This window comes from Tamandua tetradactyla, chromosome 11 (genome assembly GCF_023851605.1).
Source record: "Tamandua tetradactyla isolate mTamTet1 chromosome 11, mTamTet1.pri, whole genome shotgun sequence".
In the NCBI taxonomy this organism is placed as follows: Eukaryota; Metazoa; Chordata; class Mammalia; order Pilosa; family Myrmecophagidae; genus Tamandua; species Tamandua tetradactyla.
The window spans coordinates 62,114,763-62,133,580 of NC_135337.1; the positions used below are offsets into that span (position 1 = coordinate 62,114,763).

The following is an 18,818-nucleotide window of genomic DNA, read 5'->3' on the forward strand; positions in this document are numbered from 1 at the left end:
AACTGGCCTCTGGTAGAAAATAGTTGCCCATTCAACATGGTACTCTGCACAGGTTAAATGAATTCTGGTTCAGCCTACTTGTTTAGAGACCAATGAGGAAATAAAAATATAAAACAGAACATCTGAGGCACAAATTCCATCTCCTTGAAATAGCATAAAGTGACATCAATCAAATATTTCTTGTGTTTGAATTTCAAACAGAAAGATACATCCACTTCAAGCTCTATTTAAATCTTAGCAAAACCACCACATGATTCAACAGGAAAATAACTAATTCAGTTTGCTACTGAAAACACCAAAAATCTGAATTACCCTAATTTTCTACTTTTCCTTTTTTTTTCTCTCAATCCTATGTTCTATGTGTCTTTTCATCATCAGTGAGCAAGTGTTATTCTTTTTATTCTGGTTAGACAGAAAATTTCTTGAGGACAAAGATCAACGTCTGATGTTTTCTTCAAGCAGGGGTGAGAGGCGCTGGCTTTGGAGTCAAACATGTTCAAATCCTGGCTCTATCACATACTGGTTTGTAACTTTGGGCAAATCACTTCACAACTGTGAGCCTCAGTTCCTCATTTCATCCCACAAAATAGGCCTACTAATAATATCCTTTCTATTGCATATGTAAGCAGTGTTATTTCTTATGGGCTATACAAATAGTTGAAGGTTAATTAGCAGTATAACTAAATAGCAATGCTGCCAGTCTTCTTCAAACATAATAAAAATAAATAAAAAAATAAATAATGTCCCTGAAGGACTGCTATGAGGACTGTTTTAGTTTACTAATGCTACTGGAATGCAATATACCAGCAATGGGTTGGCTTTTACAAAGAGGATTTATTAAGCTACAAATTTACAGTTTGAAGGCCATTAAAACGTCCAAACTAAGGCATCCAGAGACAGGTGCTTTGACTGATGAAAGGCTGATGGTGTCTGGAACACCTCTGCATGCTAGGAAGGCATGTGGCTGGTGTCTACTGTTCCTTGGGCTTCTGGTTTCAAACAGCTTCTCTAGAGGCATTTTTTTTTTTTTTTTTTTGCATCTCCAAATGTCTCTGGGTCAGCTCTGAGCTTTTCCCAAGATGGTTCCCTCTTAAAAGACTCCAGTAAGCAGAGTAAGACCCACCTTGAATGGGTAGAGATACAACTCCATGGAAATCATCTAATCAAAAGGCCCCACCCACAACTGGGTCATATCTCCATGAAAACAGCTTAATCAAAAAGAACCCACCTAAGCAATAGGTCTACCCCACAATATTGGATTAGGATAAAGAACATGACTTTTTCTGGGGTTCACAAGAGCTTCAAACCAGCACACAGACTAACTGGGATAATATTCAGAGATAAGTGACCAGTAAATGGTAAGCTTGCAGCAAAGGAGCAACTATCACCATTCTATATCTCTTTTCTAAGCATAGATACAGCCTGAAGGGTGTTTGAAGCAGTAATTCCCAAAAACGAGCTGGGAAGTGTGTTTAAAAATAATATTCTTAGAATCCTGTCCCCATACTACTAAAACACTTTAAGTGAGTTATATAATTAGCCCAGTACCAATCCTTTATAAACCACCAGTTTAGGGAAACTCAAATATGCCTGCAAAAAACAAAAATTGAGAACAAAAAAAATGTCTAAACAAACTGAGATGTTTAATGTAATTAAGGAATCCAGGGCAAAGGAAGTTAGCTAGTTAAAACTTTTACTGTTGTTTTTATTCAAAAAATTCAGCATGAGCAGCAACCCCATATTGAGACAGGTCAATGAATTTTAACTGAGAACAAAACTGATAACTCTTGAATGTCTTTCAACTATTTATGTTTAACTTGAGAATTCCCTTAATTGAATGACCAATGATTTAGTCAAATAGACTTTTAGAAGGAAAAGTTATTATCCTGTAAATGGCAGAATGGCATTGTCTTAACCATTATCTAAGTTATATAAGATCTCAAGGGAAGGAATTTTATGTTTGCAGAGCCCTCCATCAAATGGGTAAATTGAGCTCTATAGTGTAAAGAATTTGGCTAGTCTTTGTCCCTGGTCCCTGGGAGGTAACCTCTATATCCTTGAAATTTCAATTGATAGGAGGGGCTGCTGTCATTCATGGTGGGTCCCAGAGCATACTTGAATGGTCTATGCTAAGGATGGCTCAGAGTGGGGCCAGCCACACCTGCAGTCTTAGGGTAGGGTCCGGCCACACCAGAAAGATCAACCTTGTGATTAGGGGGTTGGTGTTCTGAGCCATGTCGTGTATCAGTGGGTCCTCCCTAACCTCTTGGAGGTGCCTGGAGATTGAATTCAATCTCATGGGCATTGATTCCACCAATCATGCCTAAGTAATGAAAGCCTATATAAACTCTGAGTATTTGAGCTCCCATGATTGAGACAACCCATCACTGTGCTGAGAAGGTGATGCATTCTGACTCCACATGGAAAGGACACAGAAGCTTGCATTTGAGATGCCCCCAGACCTTGCCTTATATGTCTTTCTTTTGGCTTCTTCTTATTTGTACTCTTTTTCTATAATAAAACTGTATAACTATAAATGCAGTACTGCTTTCAGTGAGTTCTGTGAGTTGTTCCAGTGAACTCAAGGGGGTGATGGGAACCTCAAATTTGTTGCCAGTTGGTCAGAAGTCTGGGTGGCCTGGACCCCTGAACTTGCAGAGCTGTCTGAAGGGAAATCCTGCAGAGAATCACCCTTACTAAACCTATGGAGTCTGCTCTGTGTAGAGTCAATAATTTTATTGCATTATAGCTGATGATTGAGGTTTTTGCAGCCTAGGCAGACACACTTAAAGCATTTACAATGAGAAGTATACTTTGAATGCAGTTTTAAAAGCTCTTAAGATTCCCAGCACCTCACAAAAATACAAGTACCTTGTATTTAGGTAGCACTTTTCCTTTTAAGAAAATCCATACACAGAACAAACTTATGACTCCATGCATGAAGAATCAAGGCATGAGATCATCAAAACCTGGTTGGAGATGAAGGAACCCAGACTCAGGCAGAGAACTTGCCTAACGTCCCTAGCATGTCATCAACTGTGAAGAGAATGCAACCACGTCCTCCTTTTACACAATTCTGGCTTCATTCAAGCTCTCTGTAAGACTGCTTATGAAGCCCCTTCTTCCAGTTTGAAGGTCCCCGCCCCCCAATCCCTCCTAACACATTGTTAATTCAATTATTTCAAAGTTCCAGAGTGAGTAGTAGAAGAAAAAAAAAGGAACTATTTTCAGAACATCTATTGAAATACAATTTGCTCCTTCTGGCTGTCCTTGGAACCAAGTGTTTAAATTAATGGGACTGAGGGACTCCTGGATTAGTGGAAATTATTTTAATCAGAGAGGTAAATTTAGGTGGATTCCTAATATTTTGCAAGATTATAATATAGTTTTTGTTCCAGTATACTAGCCTGGATGTGTAGAATCTAGATGGCTGGCAATTTTCAAATACTTAATTTCCCTAAAATTGCTCCAGCTTAAAATGCTTAGCCCATCTGGACTGGGTTTCCTGTACTATATCATTATTTATAGCCTGGGGAGATCAATAATTAGCATTAAATAAAGGGAAACATTAAGCAAAGTCTATTTTGTGACCAGAATCTCTTCTCAGAGCCTCTTAGTTTAATCGCTCTCTTCTGAAATCCCAAAGTATTTTATTTATGTCTCTCTTAAGACAGTTTGCACTTTGTAAGGTGACTTAATTGCTTCAGTGTCCATCCTCTTCACTAAGATTGCATGCTTCTTGACGTTGGAGATTAGGTCTAATTTATCATTACATTTCCCCACAGCACACAGTAGGCACTCAATATTAGCTGAATGCATAGGGGATATAATAGCTGCAGTCTGCATATATAGTCACATTAATTAATCATTAGTGTGAAGATTGCAAAAGTGTTCACAATTCTTCCTTCTTCCTGGAATCCATACCTTTTTTGCAAAGTAATTTAGCAGTTCCTCCTATGAAGAAATGGAGTCTATTTTCCCACCCTTGAATCTGGGCTGGTCTCAGGACTTGCTTTGGACAACATAAGGTGCTGAGATTAGCCTGGCCCAGCCCAGACCTGAAGCACCACCCAGCCAACCTGCTGACGCTGAGCTAAATAAATGCTAGTTGTTTTAAGCCATTAGGTTTTGGGATGGTTTGTTATACAGTATCATTTGTGGTTAACAGTTATCCATTCACAGATGAAAACACTATGGCTCAATGAGGCTAGGAACAAGCCTGAAGCTGTAGAACTCATAAGGTACAGAGCTTGGACTTGAATCCAGTCTCTCTGATTCTAATACCCTTAGACTTTTTTCACTAAATAAATTGACCAGACTTTAAATATTCATCCAAAATTAAGTTTGAGGAAACTACAGGCAAAAAAAGTTGTGTGTGTGTGTGTGTGTGTGTGTGTGTGTGTATGGGTTTTGGTGGGCAGGAGGTTCGCTTCTTTCTGTTGAAGGCATGCTGAAGAACTGCCTACTGAAGCAAGTCACCCCATTCTGATGGGCCACTTGTTGATAGCTCATTTTATCAGGCTTAAGAGACCCCTAAGTACAGGACCTCTTTCAAACAGTATCTGGAAGGGATGATATTTCCATATCCACAGATACAGAGCTCATCTAATGGCAACTGCTATGCAAGCTTGGTGATTTGGTAAGTACCTCTTCATTCAAGATACTTCTTTTATTCTCCAATCCCAAAGAAAATAATATTCCATGCAATTAATTTTGTAAGTATACCTTTCCTTCGGCCACCAATCTGCCAAGTCAGTTTTGGTTTTCAAATGTGATGGAAACAGTCTGAATTGGTTCCCAGGTGTCAATACAGGCATCAGAAATGTAGTTGCACATGCATCCCTTAAGCAGCCCTGGCCTGTGGCTGCAGGCATGGGAACTTTTCACAGCAATGCAAGACCATGCTTTGGACTCGCGCAAGAGTTGCTCTTGTGTGAAAAGGGAGGGTCTTTCTTCCTCCCAGAGCTGTCAGACAACAGCATTTCAGGAGGCCTTCCTAGTCAACCGCAGTGAACAGGAACGGCCCATGCTACTGTGCACATGATGGATGGAGTGGCCTGTTTGCTCATGAGTGTCACCTACCAAGATGGGCTACTTGATCTCTGGCTGATAAGAGAATGTTCTTAACAGTTCTTCTGCTCAAAGAAAGTATGTAGCCTCCCATTTTGGTCATCAATTTTTCAAGCAGGAAGATCCGAGGTAGTGGGGGGAATTTGTTGTGGCTGGTGAGACAGCTTGGGAGAGAGAAGCAACATGGTAGGTTTTGTGTTGCTGTCCTTGCTACATTCCCAGCTGTGGTCCCACACTGTGAGATTACATACCAGGAGGACCTCCCTCTTCGGCAGGCCTTTCTCTGCAAGGCTTCCCTGCTGCCCCTGTTTTTCCTGACTTGCTGACTCAAGGAAGGGTGCCCCCAGAAATTAATTGAACAATTTTGGAGTAGAAAAAGTTTTTTGAAGTTTCACACAAAATCTAAAAACTATAGGAAAGAAAGATGATAAAGGTGACTACGTTAAAAAATTCTACTTGGAAAAAAAAAGCAAAAATAAAATCAAAAGACAAACAACAAACTGGAGAGAAAAAGTAATTGCAACTCAAATGCAAACGGCTAGCTGCTTTAATGTAGTAAGCAAAAGCTCCTATAGATCAACAAGAAACAAATCAAGAATGCAAGAGCAAAGGGGACAAAAGAGATGAACAGATACGGAAATATAAGTGGTTCTTAAACACTTGAAAACCTATTAAGTGCATTGGTAATATAAGAAATATAAATTAAACTTCATTGAGATGTCATTTTCTGCAATAAGATCAGAAATATAAAAAAGCTTTATAACTCATTATACTGGCAAGTACACTAGAAAACAAGGAACCTCATGGTGGCAGGAGTATAAATTGGTACCATTTGGCGATATCTATGAAAATATTAAATGCAAATCCCCTGTGAACACCAATTCCACTTCTAGAACTTTATCCTACAGATGTCCTCAAACATGTCTGAAATTATTTTCATTACAGTATTGTTTTTGATAGAAAAAGATTGGAAACAACCTATTTGTGTACCAGTAGGAGATTGGTTAAATGAATTATGGTTTATACAACACTCACAATGGAACACAATGCAGTTGTTAAATAGAATAAGAAAGCTCTATCCGCACTGATTTGGCATAACCACTAATAATGCAAAATATATCACTGCATTAAAACAAAAAAGTAAATTACGGATAATGTGTATAGGAAAACATCATTTTGTAAAAAACAAAAAAGCATGTATGCATGTGTGTACATGTATATATCCTTACATTGGGAAGAATATATATGCAACAGTATTATTTATGATATAATGTGTACAGGCATATGTATATATATATAATATATATTCATGTATGTACACGTTTTTATTTTTATATATCTATAAAGTATCTATAAAAGGGATGTACAAAATTGGTAACAGTTGTCTAAATGTGAGGAGGGGAAGTCAATGGCTCTAGATCAGCAGTGAGAAGACTTACTTTTTAATGTATATCCTTTTGTACTTTAAAAAGTTTGTACCATGCATAGAATGGGGATGTTAACAAATAAAGAGTACTTGATGATCCCTCCTTCATGTGATCAGCGTTCCTTTAGATGCACTCCCAGCGTGCTGTGGGACCCCACAGGAAGGGCCCCTTGTTAAAGCAGATAGGAGGGTAACAGACATGATCCTCAAAGACTGCCAAGGGATGCCTACCCTGGAGCTGTATCTTGAAGGATGAGTAGACAACAGTCAGGTAGACAAAGGTTTTCCTGTCCCAGAGAGCTAGGTGAATTTGGGGGACTGCAAATAGTTCATTTTATCCTGCTGAATGTTCACTTGCTTATTTTGAGTGCTCATCTTTGTATTCTCCAGTGTCAGGCACTTTACTGCTTACCTAATATGTGTCAAACCTAACTAAGCGGTAGGCAGAGGGGGACACACAGAATCTGTCTTAATGGTTTGCACATAAATAAGGGGCAGCTGGGAAGACAGTGAGCTGGGAGTTCAGGCAGCGGAGGAGAAGTCCAACAAACGCTGCACTAACTAGCAGAACGATCACACGAATAACATTTCTACTGTAAATTATAGTTTGCAAATCACATCCATACACATTCTTACCACAATTTGGTGAAGTGTTATTATCCCCATGCTGATGAGGACAAAACCGAGGATTAAGAGTGAGGTTCCAAAAGTCACTGCTAAAAAGAAGCCAACTAAAACCTGCTCGAGACTATGGTTCTTTCCCCTACAGTAGCCTCTACTGAATCCATCACCAATTAAAGCCTTTTATAGCATGGGTGCATATATTCCATCTCTCTCTAAACACAAATACCATGAGTGGCAGTCTGCATGACATAATTAAACTATTACACACATGTTCGTTCCATTCTCTGGCATTTAATGTATCATAGCACTCATATTATAGACAGTGTTTGACATTTACAAGGTTTGTGCTTTTTAAAAAATGCATCAAAAGAAATTCTTCCCAAAATTACAATGGTAAAACATGAAGTCAGGGAATTTTGATCACACTGAACACACATTGCCATTTACGTTTCCATTCTTACAGCCATATCATGTTCTCCACACTGTCATGGGAAATGTGAGTAGTAAAGTTGGCCAAGCAAAAATGGCAATTTGGAGGCGACTGAATTGGTGGCTGGGCTTCCCTAACACTCTGAAAGGTTAACAGCTACCAATAACCCCCTTGAAGTGTTTCTTCTTTGTTGCAAAGACAGTTGGAGGCCTTACCTTCTACACCTTGAACAAACACAAAAGCACTAACACTCCTGATGCCTGCAAACTACCCCAGGTAGCAAATCTCAATGGGTCTACCAACTAAATCACAATTAATGAAACGTGAATTCTGCTGCATGGGTAAGCCATCCCCAGCCCAAATTCTACATGGAGACAACGGGTCCTACACAGGTGAAGGAGGCTGCCTCCCCCTTCACTCTGTTGGGCTGATTTTCTACACTGCCAGGTAATGCCTGTGCTGGGGTTTTTACTACCAGGCACCGAAAGCCTCATTCCAGATGCATATATGGCAAACAGGGAAACATTAAAAACAGATCACACCATCCTGATTCTGTACAATAAGACCTTATTTAACTGCAGGACAGCAATCTGGCAACCCCAAATATCTAGAGAAAAAAAAAAAAGGCTGCAAACTATAAAGAAAAGAAATTTTTTTAATGTTCTCAGTGGCTAAAATAGAAGTTACAAAACACATGACATAAGGTTCAGGCATGTGGATTGTAAGTGAATCTATTATTTCTTTACTGAAGACTGAGCTTTTAGTTTAACATGCCTTTCTACTATAATAGCGCTCTATGTTAGGAGGATTCTGGGTCCTCTATTAAAATGCCAAGGAAGTAAGTTATCCCTCTCCACAACTACCCCCACCACCACCCCCCGCCGCCTTTTTTTTTTTTTAAAGAAAGGAGGAGAATCTGGCTTTTACCTTTCTTTCTATAAACATATGACATGTGCTTGGAAGGATGATACATGAGGAACTAGGTTTTCAAACACACAGCTGAGGATTTAGGAAAGAGTGCTATTTCAAATATTTTATCCTTGGCAAAAAATACAACTTCCCTTCCCAGGAAAAGGGGGTTGAGATTTTTGTTTTTAAGGGTAAAAAGGTTCATAATAAAACCAAAAATTCTGCTTGGATGTCAAAGAACTCATAAAGAAAAGACGTTTAGATGAGTCAGTCATGTAAATCAGAAGCATGTGGAATGTTCTGAAATAGCACCATTTGGAGAAACCAAGGCACTGCATTCTCTCTCCTAAGGGCAGATTTAGAAATTCGTGATTTAGCTTGGTGTTGAAGAGTCAATGAATTATAGGATAACGTAGAGTGAGCAAACTCTCCCTAGACTTTGATTTCTTAAGACCCAAGTTCAAAGTGCTACTTGGAGTTCCAGTCAAAATACCTGTCCACCCCAGCCTTCTCTTCTTGGCAAATCTTTACGTGTTCACATTAACAATGGGAAAGGCTCATCTCCCAGCTGCTGTCCTCGGTAGGCCCTGTGACTGCGTCTGAAGTCTCAGCTCAATACAACTAAATTTTACTTCAAACATAAAGACCTTGTGTCCTCTGGGTGCTGGGGGGTCCATAAGAAACATATGTGAGCTACAGGTAGTACCTGCTCTCTCTTCAGTGCTGAAGTCAGAAGAAAAAAATGACAAAATGGAACTATTTTTAAATGATGCAAGAATGATCCTAAACTGAATAAAACCAATTGCTGCCAACCTCAAGCATTCTCAGCAATGAATAAAGAGAGAGGTTATGAAAGAATAAGAGGCAGGAACATGACAGAGGGCTTGCCTGTTGAACTCAATTACCAACATCCACACATCCATTCTCCCATGCTGACAACACTGCCAGACAGTAAAGCCAAAAGAATGGGAGAGATTGGAGTCATTTCCAGCTACTGATTCCACCAGACAGAGGTTCTGAAACAGCTGACTCATGTGATGAGAGATCTAGAAACAACACCACTTGAAACAGTTGGAGGAAACCAGAGTGTTTGCCCAAAACAAGAGGAGGCTGATGCATAACTGACGGCTGCCTTCAAATATCAAAGAGTGGACATGTGGACAGGGACTGGATTTATTCTGGAAGGTTGCAAGGAGCAGAGTTAGGATGAACTGAAAGGCATCAGTTACACAAGTTACACCAAAACAGGTTTTAATTAAAAACAAAGAAAACTATCTAATAGTCTGAGTAGCCCTCAAACAGAATGGACTAATCAAGTCCACCAAAAACCAAGTGAAAATATTCACCGACAGTCTACTATTTTCAGGCACTAAAACTAAGTTGTACTTTTTAAAAAAATATGCATTGTTTCTATTCATACAATTTTCCGAGGTTATTGTGATCCCTTCCTTTATTATTCACATTCTAAAAAATAAACTGAGGCTCAGAAAGAGCAAGTCAAATCTGTCTGATTCCAAAATCTAAGCTCATGTAATTATATTATTCTGTTAAAAACAAGTGAGCTGCCCATGGCTGGAAGTGTTCAAAAGCAGAGACTAAATGTCCATCTGTCAGAGATGGTGAAAGGGATTATTATCTCAGGAAGGGGGTGAATTAAATGAACTCTGAGATCACGTCCAACTCTAAAATTCTCTGATAAGATAAGCACTTCATCAATTACAGAAGTAAAAAATTGTTTTATTTTTCCAAAAAAATACAGGCTACCTTTAAACCCAGAGCTCCCCAGCTTGGATCTTAAGACAGCAGGGCCCTGGAGTTGATTTACAATCTCTCATTGTTTGTAAAGCACATTACCAGAAAACCATTTCCAGCTCCATTTTAATGAGGACCAATTTGTTATTTTTTTGGAAACCTCTTACTTCCATTGTTACAGAAAAGATACAAGAAAAGAAAACCTAGGTCTTGCAGTTCAAGAATTAATGAAGGCCCTGAAACAATTACGCCTTAAATATACAAAGATCTCCTTAATGTAAATAGACTGTATTTCACAGCAAATCTTTTTAGAACAAGGGATCTATTGCAGCATGACAGAGCGGACCACGTAGCAGTGCTATATAGTCTGTACTCAATTTGCAATTTTACTTCCTTTGACGTTGACTAATGTACAAATAGCCTGGCTTAAAGGATCTGGGAAACACTAGGTCACAGTGTGAAATATATGCTAATATAGCAAAATTTATATAAAAATAGAGGAATGTAAATAGCTAACTGAAGCCAGAGGTAGTTGCTCCAGCAAGTGGGGACTGAGAAACATTGATAATGCAAAGAGAATGTTGTTCTCGTTAAAACCTCTGGGAACACTACCCTTCGGTTTTCTTCCAGTCTAAATGCAGTGATAAATTAAAACTGAATTCCTACTGCTCTTTGAAAGTGTGTGTCTCTGCATCACTGATCAGAACACAACATGTTTAAACGATCTAAATGAAAAGTCAGTATGATACAAAGACTGCTGTTCCCTTTCTCCATAGTTGAGGAAGTAATCAAATTGTGGAGGTAAGGAAAGAATACACACACCTTGAATACAAAGCAAAGTGTGCTAAATTGGCAAGCAATATGACAAAGTGGGAAAAACATGTATGAAAACAACTGCTGTTCATTTATGAATCAGGCCAAAGAATTTTTACACATATTATTTCATTGAATCTTCAGGTGGTACGTTGGGAACCAGTGCAATATAGAATGCAACTTCAGTCATTAATAGATTCCACTAACATCAACGAAAAAAGCTTGGCTGACTCATGGAACAAATGATCCACTCCCAGAGGCAGGCAGCTTCTCAGTACCTCCCACATAATGTAACTGCGTGGTATATTGCATTCAAGAGAAAAGAAGAGAAAAACAGAAACAACAGAAAACCAGTCAATGGAGTCTGGCTAATTGAGGCAGAAAACCCAGAATTTAAGGCCTAGAGATGAGGTTGAGAATTACATAATTTATTAGATGGTGTTGGCTTGGTTCTCCTCTGCTGTTGTACATCTTCCATGCCACAATCCACCCACCACTTAGCCACCCTTTTCTAAAAAACCTCTGGTGAGAATCTTTGTTGGGCATCTAATCCCCATAAGATAAGGTTTAAAACCTTTAACAGAGCAAGTAAAGCCCTTTACAATCTTCTCTCGTCTCACTCCAACCATGAGAAATTATAGCTCGCCATTCCAAACACATCAGGTCCTTCCATTCACTGGTTCACTTTTCAGGATACCCATTCCCATCCCTCTGCCCCAATTCCCTACTCATTTAGAATATCCACATTAGGGTAGAGATTGTGTTTGTCTCATTCACTGCTGTGATCTCAGTGTGAGGAATACAGTTGGTGCCAAATAAATACTTACTGACTATAGGAATGACAGAAATACAGAAATGCAATAAAGGGTGTGAGGGAGTAAATTTATCTCCTCTTGGAAGTTAAAGATGAGGGAACTATATATATGCTAAAATCTACATATAGCATATATATTAGCATATATAATTCCCTCCTCTGAGCTAGCGGGCTAGACAGAACCTTGTCATATACTCCTTTGTAATTTTTTTCAATTTTATCTGATTCCATATATTTCTCCCCACCTTGATTGTCAGCATCCCAAAGGCAGATCCCATGTCTGTCTAGATAGCCAATGCTTACCTCAGTGCCTGGCAGTGAGCAAGAAATGATTGAATGAACCGTTGTGGAGATCCTATAAAAATCCCAGTTAGAAAAGTGTTGGTGAAAATGTGGAGAAATAGGAACATTCATGCATTGTTGGTGGGAACGTAAAATGGTTCAGCCACTGTGGAAAACATTTTGGCGGTTCCTCAGAAAGATAAACATAGAATTACCATGTGACCTGGCAATTCCACTACTTAGTACATAACCCAAAGAACTGATAGTAGGGACTCAGACAGATATTTGTATGCCAATGTTCATCACAGCATTATTCACAACAGCTAAAAAGTGGAAGCAACCCATGTGTCCATCAACAGATGGATGGACAAACAAAATGTGGTAAAGCCAAACTATGTGAAATTATTCAGCCATAAAAAATAAACAGAGTTGCTCACCTGCCATGTGGGAGACCCCAATTCAATTCCCCCAAAAAAGAAAGAAGTGAAGTGCTGGTATATGCTACAAATTAGATGAACGTTGACAATATCATGTTGAGTAAAATAAGCCAGACACAAAAGCACAAAAAATGCATGATTTCTCTTTTATGAAATACTCAGATAAGAAAGTTCATAGTGACAGAAGGCAGAATAGTGGTTACCAGGGGGAGGTGGATGGGGAAATGTGCAGTTATTATTAAATGAGTATGAGTTAAAGTTTGGGATGATGAAAAATATCTTGCAATAGACAGTGGTGAAAGTTACAAAGTATTGTCCACTTAAAATGACGAAAACTGCTTTACCAAAATTAAAAATAAATTAACCAATTTAATTAAAAATTTAAAAAATCCAGTTAGAGAAACCAGTTTAGGTGGGGGTAATGTGGCAGTCCCACCCACATTTAGATTGGGTGTCCCTGGCTCAAATTTGCACACCAGGTAATCAAATATTTGACAAATAGTGTCCAAATAAGGACTTTTTTCTCTTTTGGTGAGTCATTCTAGATTTATGCATTCAAACTTTTTTCTTTTCACTGAAACTCTGAGTTCTTAGAAATTTCAAATGGTCTTCACTCAGAAGCTGTTTATACACACTTTTCACAAGCTTGGTTATCAGATTTCCCAGTCTAGAGTTAACTAGACACAACAAATGGAAAGCAGGAAAGGAGATGAAGGCAGATAAACTAGAATCACTGTGAAGGGAAGAGAAGAGACCCCAAAGCTTAAAGAGACTCAAGCTTAAAGAAAAGACTCAAAAAACTTAACAGTTTGGGACAATTAGTACACAGAGTTCATCAGACACTGGGTATATACTATCTGGCAGCACCACTCAATAACTCACGCCAACGACCATGCATTATTGTGAAAAGGTAGCCTTCTTTAGGAAGACAGAGGTGTGTGGGCAATCCATTAAGAAAGATTTCCATTAAGCAGCAAACCATGTGGCACTTAATGGGGAATGCTTCAGTTAGCTGGAAAATTCACTTAGGTGGAACAGCTAATGAGCTGACAATGCCAGATAAATAAATCGTTACTATAGAAACCAAAGAGCCTTCATATTGTGTATCTGTCCGTTTTCAGTTATCTAACACATGGAAAGGAACCAAAAGAAACATCAGCATGAAAATACATGTTAAGTCAGGGTACTAAATGCAATTCCAGGAAAGGCTACTTTCCCATGGATCCCCAAACTAACTTCTGAAGGCAGCATGGGTCCTTAAATGGCCCTCTGCACCAGAACTCTAAGGGCTGTTTGATACAAAGAAAAGCAATAGGAAATCAACATGAGCAGCTAGCTCGTGTCCACTTAATGACATTTACAGGAATAGTATCCAGCGTGGAATGAGCCAGGGACAATTCTCTGTCTGAGCCACAAAGCAATCACTGCACACTTAATTTAATCTTATTCCACATAGCACACTTTCAAGATGGGCAAACAGCAAACTTTAAATGCAACTGGCTGAGCTGAGGGTCTGGCTTCCTGTGGGATGGGGTGGTGGTGGTGAATATTTAATGGGATGAGAAAGGGGCTATATACAGACCCCAGAGCTCTGTCTCTTACTGACCAGATCTTTTACTGCCATCTCTCAACCCTCCAGCCTTGTAGGCTTTCCTGAGATCCAAGTTTTCAGGGTAGTTTGAGGACCCATAGGGAGAAAAAATTCCCAATTTCCTTTTTCTCCTTCCATTGTGCCACGTTCAGGGGCTTCTACCTCATTCATTCTGCCTTACTGAGAGCTCATTTTGTCCCAGGCATTGAGCTAGGCAATTCCACATGTATAATCTCATCTCTGCAGCAAAACTGAGAATGGCATGTTTCGATTTGGTGGTCTTGAATTTATAGAACATACGGGGAGAGAGCATATTAACAGACTGAGGTCTGACGATAAAGGGTTTATGCGTAACTTGTGAAAAGGAAGGAAAGAAACCAATGCCTAAGCATCATCTACTGTGAGCCACACACTGTTTGAGGAACTTGGCATCTGATCTTATTTGACCTTTACAGCAACCTAGCAAGGCAGCATTATTACTTCCGTTAGTAGATTAAAAAAAAACTGTGGTTCTGAGAAATTAAACTCAGCTCAAAATCAAGCAGCTACTTGACAATAAAGCCAGGATTCAGATCTGGGTCTGTTGGACTATGAAGACCAAACTTATTCCACTCTACCATGATACCAAAGAATCAGGACACTTTCTTTTTGGACAACAGACAGGTAACAGATATTTTAAAGTGTGGATTGGGATATCCTAAATAAACTCGGTTGGAAATTGCCCCATTCCTTAGGGATATGGTAGGTAGCAGCCCCATCCCACATTTCTGCTCTAATAAATATTTGTAAAACTTTAAAATCTGGTTCAAAACAGCTTCAAGGACAGCCCTACATGGGGAGAGGTCACAGACTGACTCCAGAAACCTGAAGAGGCATGGAACGGCCAGCCTCAACTTCCTCAGGCACAGTTTCTAGAGGGGTCTCCCAGCAGTGTGGGAAGTGCTTACAACCCCAGCCCAGACTTCTCCTCATTCACAATGTCATGCAGATGCACAGGCAGAGGGCTTGCTATTCACAGCCAGGCTTTGGCAGTTTGGGGACCTAACTGCCAAAGGATCAAGAAATCTTAGAGAGCAATCCAGGTGCTCATATGCAGTCCTCTAGACCATTTCTACCTCTGTGCCACGGGGGTATAAAATCTGCTCAGAAGGGTTGCTATGATAAAGAGATAATTTTATAAAGCATGGAGCATAATACCTAGCACACTGGAGGCCCTTAATTATGACAACTGAATTTAGTTTCTTTGATGTTCTCTTCTTGTGTCACTCATGAATATTGTGTGTGCTTAATAAATCATAACAGCATGAGGTAAATTTTATTGAGTGTTTATTATGTGCCAGGGACTGTTCCAAATTACTCACTTAATCTTCACAATAGCCTTAGGAGGTAGGTACAGCTTTCACTCTAGTCTACCAATCAGACAACTAGGGCACAGCAAGATTAAATAATGGGCCCCAGTGGTGATGGTAGCACAACACTGTGAACACAATTAACAGCACTGAAATCTGTATCTGAATATGAATAACATAGAAAATGCCAGATCTTACATATGGCAACAGAATAAAAATTTTTTAAGAATCCATGAAACTACACTATACAGACAGTGAACCCTAAGTTACACCGTGGGCTTTAATTCATAGTACTATTATAATAATGTGCTATCGTCATCTGTAACAAACTCTCCACACCTTTGCTGGAGTATTCGTGTGGGGTGGCATATGGGGATCCTGTGTTTTATGCATGATTGTTCCACAAACCCACAACTTCTCTAATAAAGGAGAAAGAAAAACTCTGAGAAATTAAAAATAAAGCCAATGTGAAATTTAAAAAAATAATAATAATTTGCCCAGGTTAGGTACCTAGTAAAGTGGGGGAACCAGGATTCAAACTCAGTGAGTATGGTTGGATAGTTAATGCTCTCCACACTCCACTGGCTGTGCTTACTGGTTTTGGTGGTTGTGGTGGTGGTTTTTTGTGTTTTTTTTCAAATTATCATAGTTGCCTTTAGTGCCAAAGGGTTTCCCATTCAACTGCTTCAAAGCAGTTCCTAGGAATAGTCTAATTTACTAAAAGCAGATATTTTAAATTTCCAGTCTGTGAAAGGACGTTTAATTCTCTGACAGTTAATGTTGTCCCTACAGTTCAACTTCCTGGCTATTTAAAAACGTCTTGAGCTTGCTCCAAGTTTACTGAGACTACCCAGGAAACAAAACTTTCCTAATGGCTTTGGTTTTGTGGACTTCAGACACATTCTTAGAGTGATAAAAGGATCACATGTGGTGTTATCTTATTGAATAATGGTCTGGTGTGTCTTCTAAATGTAATGTTTGAGCCGTGTTTTTATAGGCGAGTGACACATTAAAATAATACCATACATTTATATAGTGCTTTGTGATTTTCAAAGTGCTTTCCCAATTACTGCCTCATTTGATCCTCACCACAGGCTTGCAAAGCAAGCAGGGCAGCTATTATTACTATTCCCATTTCACAGGCAATGTGGTCAACTAGAAAGTCAAGTAGAAAGGACTACTGGCTTTGAAGGAAAACAGAATAGGGTTCCATTCCCTGCTCCTCTATGTTCTAGCTGTGTGATACCAAATTAGTTTCTTAACCTTGCCAAGCTGCAGTTTCTTCATCTGCCAGCTGGGGATAATAATTCACAGAGTTATGCAGGGGATCAAATGAGAGAATCCTTATGTAAAGCAACTAGAACAGTGCCTGTCACAGACAGGTGCCTAATAAATTGTTGCATCTACTATTACTTTATTTTCATTTCTACTGTTATTTGCTATGAGGACAAAGCATCATTAAGAGAAAAACAAAAGGGAGGCAGTGAGAGCAAAGTACTGATAACAAATCTGGCAAAATGGGCCTTACTCACTTTCAAATAGCAGTTGCAAAAGAAGGAAGTGTGCGACTCCAATTTGGCGGACTGCAAAGAGACATCGGAGCTGAAAGTAAGGGAACTGAACCTGGACTTGCTTTGACAGCTCAGGAGCCCCCAATTCTGTCGCAGGGACCCTTGCTGTGTAGGAGCAAACCTGAAGCCCTACCCAGCCCCAGCCTTCCTCTGCCTTCCACACTCCTGCCCACCAGTGTGGACCATGCTGAGCCTCCGAGCCTAGACAAAGGATTCCAAGCCACCAGGGTCTCAAGGCACCAGGAGGAAGCCCTGCATCAGCCTGGTTTGCCAGGACCCACAGCCTGCTTGTACAACGGTACGAACTCCCTTCTTACCTGAGTGATCCTTTCTGAAGATAACGTAGGGTTGCTCTCTAGGTAAGGATAGGAGAGAACAAACCCAACAAGAAAGCCCTGCTGTGGAAAGACAAACATCAATCAGGGCTGCAGGGTGGTCTCACTTGTTCCATCTGGGAAGCTTTAACCTCTGGGCTTCTACCCTCACTCCAACCCATTCCAGGACACATTAGGCTACTGTTGTTGGGGCAGAACTTCTGTGAAGAAAGAGCAGAGGCTGGGGAGGCTGTGGGATCTGAGTCCTCTTTTGACTCTGTCCTGGGCTGAGCAATTTGTTCAACTTATTTGAGCTTGATCTCATCATTCAAATGCCTGATTGTCACGAAGATGAAATGAATGTCAATCTTCAGGCACCATGCCTCTTACAGAGGAGGCAGACAAACTGTGGTGATGGGTTTTATTATCGTTACTACACTAGTGCTGTTATTAATTAGACCTATATATGATAGGTATACTCATGCTGTCTGATGGGACAGCATGAGTGATCCTGATAAATGTACATTTTTCTTCTAATAATTCCCAGAATCAAAAGTCTTGTCAGTGCTGCTCACATGATCTGATCACTTTATCACAGCAGCTTTTTTTTTTGCTGTTTTTTTTAAAAATATTTTTATTGTAAACCCTTAACAAACAAACATACAATCATTTCTGGCATACACACATTCTGTACATGGTGTACAACCAACGGCTCACAATATCATCACATAGTTGTGTATTCATCACCATGATCATTTTTTTGAACATGTGCATCACTAGCAAAAGAAAAAAGAAAAATCCCATATATACCATGCCCTTTACCCCTCCCTCTCATTGACTACTCAATTTATTTTAACCTTTGTTCCCCCTATTATTTGTCTATTTTTATCCATATTTTTTACTAATCTGTCTATACCCTAGATAAAACGAGCATCAGACACAAGGTTTTCCCAATCACACGGTCACACTGTAAAAGCTATATCATTATACAATCATCTTTAAGAAACATGGCTACTGGAACACAATCAGCAGTTTTGTGGGCCATAATTGTGTTTCCATAATTTGTGTTTCCATAATTGCTTTCTCCTGAAAACCTAGCTTGGGAAGTTCTCCTATGGAGAGGATTATGTCTATCTAGCCCCAGAGATGGTCCCCTTTGAAGACCAAGCGCGCCATAGCACCTTTACACAAAGCCCCACAAAAGCTCACAAAGAGACAAACTCTACCTCCCTCCCCTCTAGAGCCAGCAGCTAAGGCAATTAGCCCTACCTCCATTCCTTCAAGCTAAACCCAAAGCCCATTTTCTAAGTCTAACAGGAATCAAGTGAGATGCCTGTTGCCAGCTGGAAGAGGAAAAGAGATTGAAAGCAACCTTCCAGATAACAGCTGAGGTCTGTGTCTGCCCCTGCACAACCTGACAATCACCTTGCCCCAAA

General features: G+C 39.7%; 1 protein-coding gene and 1 non-coding gene across 2 annotated transcripts in view; one reads left to right on the forward strand and one right to left on the reverse strand.

Annotated features, from left to right (window-relative positions):
- Window positions 1–18,818, reverse strand: part of ROR1 (receptor tyrosine kinase like orphan receptor 1) — a 432,218-nt gene that overhangs the window by 196,611 nt on the left and 216,789 nt on the right. The gene's annotated exons all lie outside the window — the stretch shown is intronic.
- LOC143651108 (small nucleolar RNA SNORA19) lies at window positions 589–716 on the forward strand. The gene has a single exon (XR_013159845.1). It is a non-coding gene; the product is annotated as a small nucleolar RNA SNORA19 (small nucleolar RNA).